The 10,172-nt window shown below is 41.0% G+C and overlaps 1 non-coding gene across 1 annotated transcript; it reads left to right on the top strand.

The window, feature by feature from the left end:
• Nucleotides 1-1,595: 1,595 nt before the first annotated feature.
• trnat-ugu lies at nt 1,596-1,668 on the top strand. The gene has a single exon. It is a non-coding gene; the product is annotated as a tRNA-Thr (tRNA).
• The last annotated feature ends 8,504 nt before the right edge of the window (nt 1,669-10,172 follow it).

Genomic DNA, 10,172 nt, shown 5'->3' on the forward strand with positions numbered 1-10,172 from the left:
CAGAGTCAAGCTATTGCATATATTTTTCATGCTACTGTAGAAGCTTTGCGAAAGAAAACAGCAATTCTTAGCTACTCCTCTTCAGCAGTGAAACTGCCGACTATTCTTGAGAATAATTCGTGCAGGTGCCTCGTGGTGTGCTGTAGCAGGACTGTACTCCTGGTGAGCCTATACATCGAATTATGAGGCATAACAGTTATCAAGGCTTGACAATTGATTCTCAAGCTGACACTGCCAAGCTTAGAACACTTGCTAGTGGAAAAACCCTCTGAATCCTTCAATATTATTGGATTCTTGGATTAGTATCCACCACAAGCTACAGAATTTGTACAGGCAGTCCACAGGCACCAGACTGTGCAACACCCCAAGGGAACAGAGCCATTAGTGGCAAGTTGAAAAAAAAAGTGACCAAGAACCAATCCAGTAAATTCATCTCACCTATTCATTTATAGCACAGAAGTTCTGCAGAAAAGGTGCCGCCTAAGATCAATGTAATTCTACATGTGTAAGAGGTAATAGTAATAGGCACAGTAAATGCAGACATCTGCACAGTAATGCATAATAATGTTGCCACTAATTGAAAGATCATGCTGTGTATGTCTGTTCTGTGGACGCCAAGTGATACCAGCACATGCTCATTAGTGACCCTTACTGTTCAGATATAAAGCACAGTAATTACAACAGCTATACTCACCGGAAGAATACTTACCTTTGCCAGAAATAAAGTATCAATCTCAGCACAGAGCAAGGAGACTGTTGAAAGTTCATTTCACCCAGTGGGGTCCACTCTCAAAGAGTGTTAGTAGCCCTTAACAAGCATTTAATTGCTATTAATTAACAGTGGTAAACTAACAGCAGAACATCCAAGTGTTCCCAATGTAAATTTTCACACTACAGAAAACAAATGATAGGGCTATAACCCTTATGTGCAGCAGTTATCACTAATTCTACAAGAAATTAGTGATTTGACTGGAAATACAATGCAAATGAAATCATCACAATATATTCATAACGACATAATGTAATTGTTAGTTATTAAAAGGGGTGTTATTAGCCATGAATGGGCTTCAGGTTTGTGTGAGCTAAGGCATTGTTCAACTAATTTTCTTGTGTGTTAGCCAGCTTTACTTTAATATCGCCCACATTTCCTCTTTTCCTCCACCCCCACTATTACTTATTCCTATCTACTGGATCTAAATTTCAATGTGCTAAATCTCAGAGAATGTTCACATACTTAGCTTTATGCTTGTCTATAATGGGTGGGGAGCATGAATCCTCTCAGTTCCATTGCAAGTGTATTAAATGTATAAAAGCAAGCAAATGCCAGATAATGACTATCTCCAGCAAGAGTGACTATTAAGTTAGAAGGGATTCACTAAATAGTAGGATGAATAGCATCCTTCATAAGCAGGGTTGACAGATCCACATTGGCTACTTAGTGAGGGGCTTATACGCCAGCTTTAAAGCGATATTGGAAGAGAGAGTCAACATTTAGTCACCATATTCTAGTTTGGGACCAGTGACATAGGGAAAGTATCAAGAAATACTATTTAGAAAATAACATAATTGTGAGCTAAATAGCTCCCAAAATTGGGAGCTCCATAGCTCAGTGGTTAGAGCACTGGCCTTGTAAACCAGGGGTCGTGAGTTTGTGTCTCACTGGGGCCATTGGCAATTTTTAAGAGGATAGTAAAATGTAGGGTAGATTGATCTTAGTAGGATAATAGGTCGGCACAACATCGTGGGCCGAAGGGCCTGTACTGTGCTGTACTATTCTATGTTCTATGTTCTAGACAGGGCTTGAGAGTTTATCACCCCTAGTTTACTTTCCAAACCATGTATGTATTGACATAAGGATAAGCACATCAGTGAGATGAATATGTGTCTAAAGGAACGATATGGGAAAGGCATGTTCCATATTATGGGACACTGACACTAGCACTAGGACAGGAAGGAACTCAACTGTTGGGACAGGCTCCTTATAAACTAGGCTGGTACATGGCTCTTGTAGAAAGGATAAATAGACCAGTCACAAGGATTTTAAGCTCACAAATGGTTTGAGGCATGAGGTGGTATGGGTGGAAAAGGTGATGTTAATAAACAAACAGGAAAAGGGTAGAGTAATAGTCAGAAATTGTGCTTTATACATGACAAGTAAAGTAAAGAAAAATATTTGTGAAATAATTAAGGCATACGAGTATGAGTAAAACATTAAAACTAAGGCTAGGTTAGTGTTTGTTACAAAATTAGCATGTTTCATAAAATGCTCAGCATATAAGGAACAAATTGAATGAACTATATCAACAAATTCAAATTGGAGGATATGTGGATAGCTATTTTTGAGACAGGACTACGTGATAGTCATAATAAAAATAATAGCATTTGCATTTCATTCAAGAAACAATAGATAGCCATTCAAGTGTGGGTGAAATAGGAATGTAAGGAACAGTACAATTAAGGGGATAGATACAGTACTCGGTAGCCATAAGTGTGAATCCTTAAGGCTGTGTAACCTGCCTGGTGTCAGGATTAAAGACACCTCCTAGAGGCTGGAAAGGAACTTGGAGTGTGAAGGAAAGGATCCAGTTGTTGTCACCCACATTGGTACCAACAATATTGATAGGACTAGAAAGAAGTTTCTGCTGAAAGATTTCAAATGATTAGGAGCTAAATTAAAAAGTAGAACCACCAAAGTAATAGTCTTGGAATTACTACCTGAGCCACAGGCAAACTGGCATAAAGTAATTAAACATAAAAAATTAAATGCATGGCCGAAAGATTGGTATGTGAGGAATGGGTTTCAGTTCATGGGGCACTTGCTCAAGAGTAGGGTAGAAAGGAGATGTTCCAATGGGACCTACATTCACCTTAGCAAAACATCTCATTTTTACTACCTGAAGATGCTTTTAGAGTCCATTTTCAAGTTTTTCTGCAAGATTCCTTATCAGTTGTCTCTTTCCTTATCAGCTTACTACATTCTAAAAATCTCCAGATCCTGGATTTACTGCTATTTCTGGTGCATATTTGTATACATATTATTTATACGTCCTTTTAATCTTATAAAATCATGAACTGCCTTTGTTAGCCACAGCTGACTGATCTTTTTTAAACGTTTATGCCTTGAAGGAACGTATAATGCTGTAAATCGTATAATGGTTCTTTAATGACTATCCATTAAATGTGCTTTTATACCTTTTAATGTATTTTCTCATTCTACTTCAGCCAATCTGTACCTCACACCTTCGTAATTTCCCTCATTTAAATTTAACACTTCTGCTTCAGATTGAACTACTTCACTTTCAAATATTATAGAAGATTCCATCACACACCATAAACCTTTGGCTGTTGGGTACTGACTGCACCCAAATAGCTCACACTTGTGAAACCCACAACACAGTGTTCAACATTAGATGTAATTCCCACAATTGGACAATAATATGAATAATCCTGAGTATGCAAAGAATTATACTGAGAACCAAGAATCAGTTTTGAATTGTTAGTCAGGCTTGCATTGTGTCACACTTGCAAGTACTGGAAGCAATACACAGAGTGCTCAGTACATGCATAGTGCCTATTCCAACTCCATGAAATAGGTGCCAATGATTTGCTGGTTCTTTTCTCAGTATGATGCCTTGATCATTTAAAGTATTCCAGTGCAAAATGGCAGCAGAGTAACAGGGCTGTGTACAGGCTCTTGCCTGGGCCCATCTGCTCCCATCTGCTTTCCTTCTTTGTTTTACTTTTGCTACTGCTCTTTTCTTTTGCTTTGTTTTCCTTTCCTTTTGGTCTTTTTTTTCTTCATTTCTGTAATGGGTTTATCAGCAGCACCAGCACGGCAGCGAGAGTGGGCCACAAGCAAAGTGATGGACATGGCTTCTCCCAGCAATTAGAGGCGGCCACAGCGAGGGCATTCTCCCGGTGATAGGAGGCCAGCGGCAGTGAGTGTGTTCTCCTGCCATTTGGAGACTGTGACAGCGGCAGTAAGGTCATTCTCCCAGCGTTTGGGCGAGTGGCAGCGGCAGCGAGTACATTCGCTCCCAATTTGGGGCTCGTGGGTGCAGCAGTGAGGTCATCCCCCCAGCATTGGGGCCGGCGGCTGTGGGAGTAAAGCTCCTCCAGCTATTGGGGATGGCACCGCCAATGGCAACAGCAGTGGACTCTTCAAAGTGGTGGTGCGTCAAGGTGACATCTGCTGCCACAGCAAGACAGGAGGCCCAGCGGTGGCCTGGCCTGGCAGCAGAGCAAGGGACTCTTGGTTGCGGGGCAAGTGTGGGTTCAGTAGCAAAGAGATAGCACCTAAAGTGGAGTGACTCCTCCATTGGTGGGTCTGACATAAGCTGTGATGAGACAGTGGAAGTCTCCCTTGAGGCAGGGGTACTAGCATGAATGGGTCGGGAAGACTGATATTCTGAACTTTTCACTTCTTTATTTTTCTAATTTATTCCTGTGACCTACAATGCTGGACCATTTATTTCTTTATTTTGCTAATTTTTTTTTGTTCCCTAAGAATTTGATCTTAAGTATCTGTACCCAGGTACATTTGTACCTAAGATGGCACTGTAATGAGCAACTATGAACTTTTCACTGTACTCATTTGAACACATGTGAAAATAAAGCTAATTCAACACAATTCAATTCAAAGTCAATCTGTCCGATTTAAATTTAACTGTCAATCACTATTATTTGGCCTATTCTCCATGACAACACCTCTACTAATCAGAATCCAATTGCCAACCATCGGCATGCTACTCTCCTATCTCCCTTGAATTGATATTCTTGTGAGCTGTCCTGATGAGAAGACCAAAAGCTTCACTAAAATGTGTCTTTTTCCTGCAATTATCAAGTTCGTTAGTACCAAAGAACTATTTAAGAGCATGATATAACAATGTAGGGGGAGCAGGGAATCCCTGATGGTCAGGGAGGGGTTAATAACCCAAATGGAAGAGCTGTTTAAAGTCTTGATGCCTTGCACGCCAAGGGCCAGGTCAAGGAAGGGTATAAAGAAAGACCTTGAGCTGTTTTTTTTTTCTGAGTGGAAGAGTATTTCTGGTCAACTACTCCAAAAATGCACCAGGAGTTTTGTTGAAACCACCTCACATGGGCACTAGCCCACAGGAATTGTAGCTACCAGTCTCTGAGATATTGTGACTATATATTGTTGCTTGATGATTTTTAATCAAGAGCTTATGCATTAAGCAAATCGCAGTTGTTGTGTGCCATTTCAATACCGAGAGTAAAATTTAGAACCTACACTAAATAGTTTAGGGGCGTGTTCTTTCTACACTTGAAAAACTAAAGAGGTAAAGGAAGACATAAAACTAACAGAAAAAAACAAGCAAAAAATAGCACAGACACTAAACAGCTACAAAGATAAGCAAAAGGCAATGCCACAAAGAGCCAGAAAATTAAGTTATCAAAAGAAATTTGCAAGGGATCTCAAAATCCACACAAACACGATTTTTAGGAAAAATAGAATGGTCAGGAGCAAAAAGAGCTCCTTAAAATTTGGTAATGATAACGTTATCAATAAAAACGTGGAAATGAATTATGATGAATGATCACTTTTTGTGACAATTAATTATAGAGAAAGAGGATAATAGGCAAGACTAAAATTAAATCCTGAATGGGGAGGCACCAAGATTAATATAATCATAATAATAGTGAGGAAGGAAACAGTACCAGTAAAGAATGACAAGTTCCCAAGACCAAGATAATTTCCATTCTGAGGTTTAAGGCCTCAGAACATTATGGATGGCCTGAATATAATTTTCTAAAGTTCTGCTGATAGGAAAAATTCCTTTAAATTGGAAAATTTTGCATCTCATTTTGCTATTTAGGAAAGAGGAGTGAAATGAAGAAAGGGATTAAAGACCAGTTACTTTGGCATCTGTTATCAGAAAATTAATGGCATCTATAATTAAGGATAGGATGACTGAACACCTTGCAATTTTTCAGTTGATCAGAGAAAGCCACCATGGATTTATAAGGAATAGGTCATGCCTGACAATTCTGATTAAATTTTTTAAAAAGGTGACTGAAATGAAAAGGGAAATGTCTGTACATGTCACTTATATGAACTTTCAAGAGGCACTTGATAAAACCCCTCAAAGAGACTATTAGCTAAAGTTGAAGCTCACTGAACCAAAGGCAAGCTGGTTAGAAAATTAGCTAAGCGACAGGAACATGGGGATGATAGACAGGTACTGTAAACGTTCAGATGTGACTAGTGATAGTTCTGCAAAAACCTGTGTTGGTGTTTCAACTATTCACTAGATTTATTAATAACTTTAATGGTGTGATAGAAAGCCACATATCCAAGTTTCCCTTTGACTCAAAGATGGGTGGCATTGTGAGCAATGTAGACAGAAGTGTAAATGTAAAGAGATTTTAACATGAAGTACATTCATATTGTGCTAATCCTGATTAATGGACTTCTTCAAGCATTTTACAGCCAATGAACTAGTTTTGAAGTGTATTCACTCTTGTAATGAATCACAATCAAAACCCATCAATTTGCATACAGCAAAAAAAAACCCCACAGATAACAATGTGATCATGACCAGGTAATCTATTCCTTTTGCGTAATGTTGATTTAGGGATATAAATAAATTGATTAGGCCACCAGGGATAAATCCCTGCTCTTCTTCAAAATAGAGACCAAGTCTGGAACATAGTCTAAGAATTCTGCAGTCAAACACACTCAGGGTGGTAGCAGTTAACTCTTTTGCAATAGATGACACATTAACAGATGTATGGATTCCTGTTAGCTAAATGTAAGGAAATGTTGCAAAGGCAGATATCTGGAAATAAGTCACAGATCAGCCATGATCTCAGTGAATGGTGAAACAGTTTTGAGGGGATGTCATACTTTATCCGTGTTTATGTATTCTTAAGTTCCTACAACGGATTTGGTTTCTGGCTGTACCTCATCCATTACAAAATAAAGGATGGAATCTTCCTAAGTGTGGTATGGGCAGTGAGGAACTTTTCAACATCAATATCATTAGGTCTCACTTTCCCACCAAGTATTGAACAGTGAGGATGAGATTCTTGTTAGTGAGTGGAAAGAGGCCTATTCGCACGCATTACTATATCAATGAACCTAATCTTGCCACATTTATATAGTTTTTCACTCTTCCACCCGCCAGATAGAAGCAAGATGGTGATGATTCCCGATATGGAAGTCAGAGTGGTTACCTGACAACTACTGCTCATAACTTGGCCATCCAGCTCTCCATCTTGGGCACCAATCACCAACATCTCAGGGCACACTTCATGGGCAACAACTGCACAGTCACACCCTCCATGGATCTTGGCATCAGGCAGTGCGAACCTCACCGCAAACTCGTGGCACATTTCTGACCCAATTTCAAGTTGGTTCTGCACTTTCATGCTGCACTATGAAGCACACTGGCACCTTCCATTGAAATATTGCTGCAAGGGCACTTTGTGCACAAGGAGAGACAACCACCACATGGATTGGACCTGGCTGTATCTCAGGGTTCCTTGTTTCCTCTTGACACTCACACCTACTTGAATGCTCACAACATTGCCACCTTGCCTTTTTGCACTTTGCCCCATCAGCCAGGGCTTAAAGTCTCACAGTAATTCTGTCTTGCCTTGCCTTTTAGCACAGACATGAAGCCAGGCAGCTTATCACGGTTGTCAGCAGTCATAAATGGACATGTTGTTGCATGGCACTAGACTATGTCAATATCAAACCTACAACTTGTGCTAGCAGCTTGCGCAGCAAAACCCTGCACATGCATCAACCAAATGACTACGTCTCAAAGTTTAAGTGAAGTAGTCCTCAGTCAAGTCAAGGGAGATACTCCTCAGTCAGGGGATACCAGCACTGTTAAGTCAAGAGCAGCTCTAATCTCAGTCCAGGCCTTGGGCATGGTCAGCTGGACACTAGGAGGGGAGCCAGGGCATGGAGTCCATATCACTACAGTCCAGGAAGTGGGCCTCCGGCAGCCCTGCAGGTCTAGCAATGAGTCTGCAGCTATAAATCAGTTGGGCAACTACACACAGGTCAGTCACAGGTCCAGTTACTCAGCAGTCAGGGATATCTATCCAGGTCAGTCGTAGTGGAGGAGTCCTGGGAGACAAGAGACACTGCTGGGAAGGGTTATCAATGGTCACAAACACCCAGGCCTCTATAGGGGGGCAGAGCTTTACGATGATTGGCAGGTAATGTTGACAGATGATGTCATGATTTAAAGTGGTGCATGGGAACATGTGGAAGATCAATTCTGATGGGATTAACAGACAGTTCCGGTAAGAAAAGAACATGCAGTTTTACAGGGTGCCCTTGATTTCCAGGCTGAGTTTTGAAACACACTGTGCAATGCCTTCCATACCCATGTCACTCAAAAACATGTACTGGAAATGGAAAATGGCTGCAACCACAGCCATGGTAGGTGGAGTAATGTTTATATTCTCTGAGAATGCAGACTCGACTTGTGAGTGATTTTTAGACCCTTTGGGTGTCAATGACACTCAGACACTTTCACAGGACAGGCTGAAGTCATCTAAATCATGACACCCTGTATGTGATTTGCATTCAGTGTCCAACTGTGTGGGATACAGTTAGATGTAGTTCCTAGGGCTAAGGCCTTCAAAGGATATGGGGAGGAAGTGGAAACAGGGTGCTGAGTTAGATGATCAGCCATGATCTTACTGAATGGCAGAGCAGGCTCAAAGGGCTGAATGGTTCCTTTTTTATGTTTCTATGTCTGTTTCCATCTGTGTAACATCACCAACTCTGTCCCCTTTTTCAGCTCATCTGCTACTGGATCACGCGGTCGTACCTTTGTTACTTGTAGACTAATCAATGTAAATGCACTCCTGACCGAACTCCATCAATCTATCTTCTGTAAACTTGAGATTATTCTAAAGGTCTGCTTCACACTTCCTTACTTGCACCAAGTCCTATTCATCCATCATGTAATCACTGACATATATTGACACGTAGTCAAGCAATGTCTCAATTTTAAACTTCTAGTCCTTGTTTTCAAATCCTTCCATTGTCTCACATATCCCTACTATCCTCCAGTCTCCAAACTTTCTAGGTTTTCTGCACTCATGTAATTCTGGGGGTCTCTCGAGCATTCCCAATCTTAAATGCTCTACTTTGGTAACCAAGCTTTCATTTTTGGAATTCCCTCCCCAAATCTTTTCCTCAGTCATGGCCATTCTAATGAGAAAGTGGACTATCCTTTCTGTGGGTTAAGGAAATATATTGCTAAGCGTGCATGATGAGATAAAGAGGCTGACGTTTCGGGCCTAGACCCTTCATCTGATAAAGGGTCTAGGCCCAAAACGTCAGCCTTTCTGCTCCTATGATGCTGCTTGGCCTGCTGTGTTCATCCAGCCCTGCACCTTGTTGTCTCGGATTCTCCAGCATCTGCAGTTCCTACTATCTATGATGAGATAAAGCTTTGGATGTAAGTTTTGATTTATAGAGATAGTTCATAGGTGAATAAAGGGAAAGTAAAGGAAATGGAAGGATATGGGTATTTGAAGAAAAAAATCATCAACAACGACAACTTGCAATATAAAGTGTGTTGAATATAATAAAATATCCCAAGGCACTCCACAGGAGCGCTGTAACGTGAAATCTGATACTGAACTGCACAACTTGACCATCAGCAAAATAGCCAAAGGCTTGATCAAAAGGGGTAGGCTTTAAGGAGAAACAAAGGGAAAGAGAAGAGTTGGTAAGAGCTGAGCTCGCATGATCACAGATTTTGCAGGATGCAGCATCAGATAACAAACCCTGACATGCATTCTGGCAAATATGGCAGGCAGGGCCCCTCGGGCGAAGTGGGTGGAGGGGGTGTCCAAGGTGGCAGTGCTACCTGCAGGGGCCATACCTTGCCAGGGACGGGCGGAATCCAATTTAATGGAGGCACTCCCTCCTCCGCATTCCCACTCAAAGTCTGGGTAGGGTCATTAAGATTAGGGCAGATCAGAGGAAATCTAAAGGTTCAGTTTATGGACACCACTCACCTGCAAAAATCTGTCCTAAGACTCTCTGAGAAAGAGGCCCTTGTGTCCATTGCTGCTGACAAAAAAAGACTATCCAAGCTAATCCAGCTTGCCAGTTTTTGGTCTGTAGCCAGTAGATTTGGTCAGATTATGTGTATACCCAAGTATTTTTGAAAAGG

This window comes from Rhincodon typus, chromosome 4 (genome assembly GCF_021869965.1).
Source record: "Rhincodon typus isolate 14 chromosome 4, sRhiTyp1.1, whole genome shotgun sequence".
NCBI lineage: Eukaryota > Metazoa > Chordata > Chondrichthyes > Orectolobiformes > Rhincodontidae > Rhincodon > Rhincodon typus.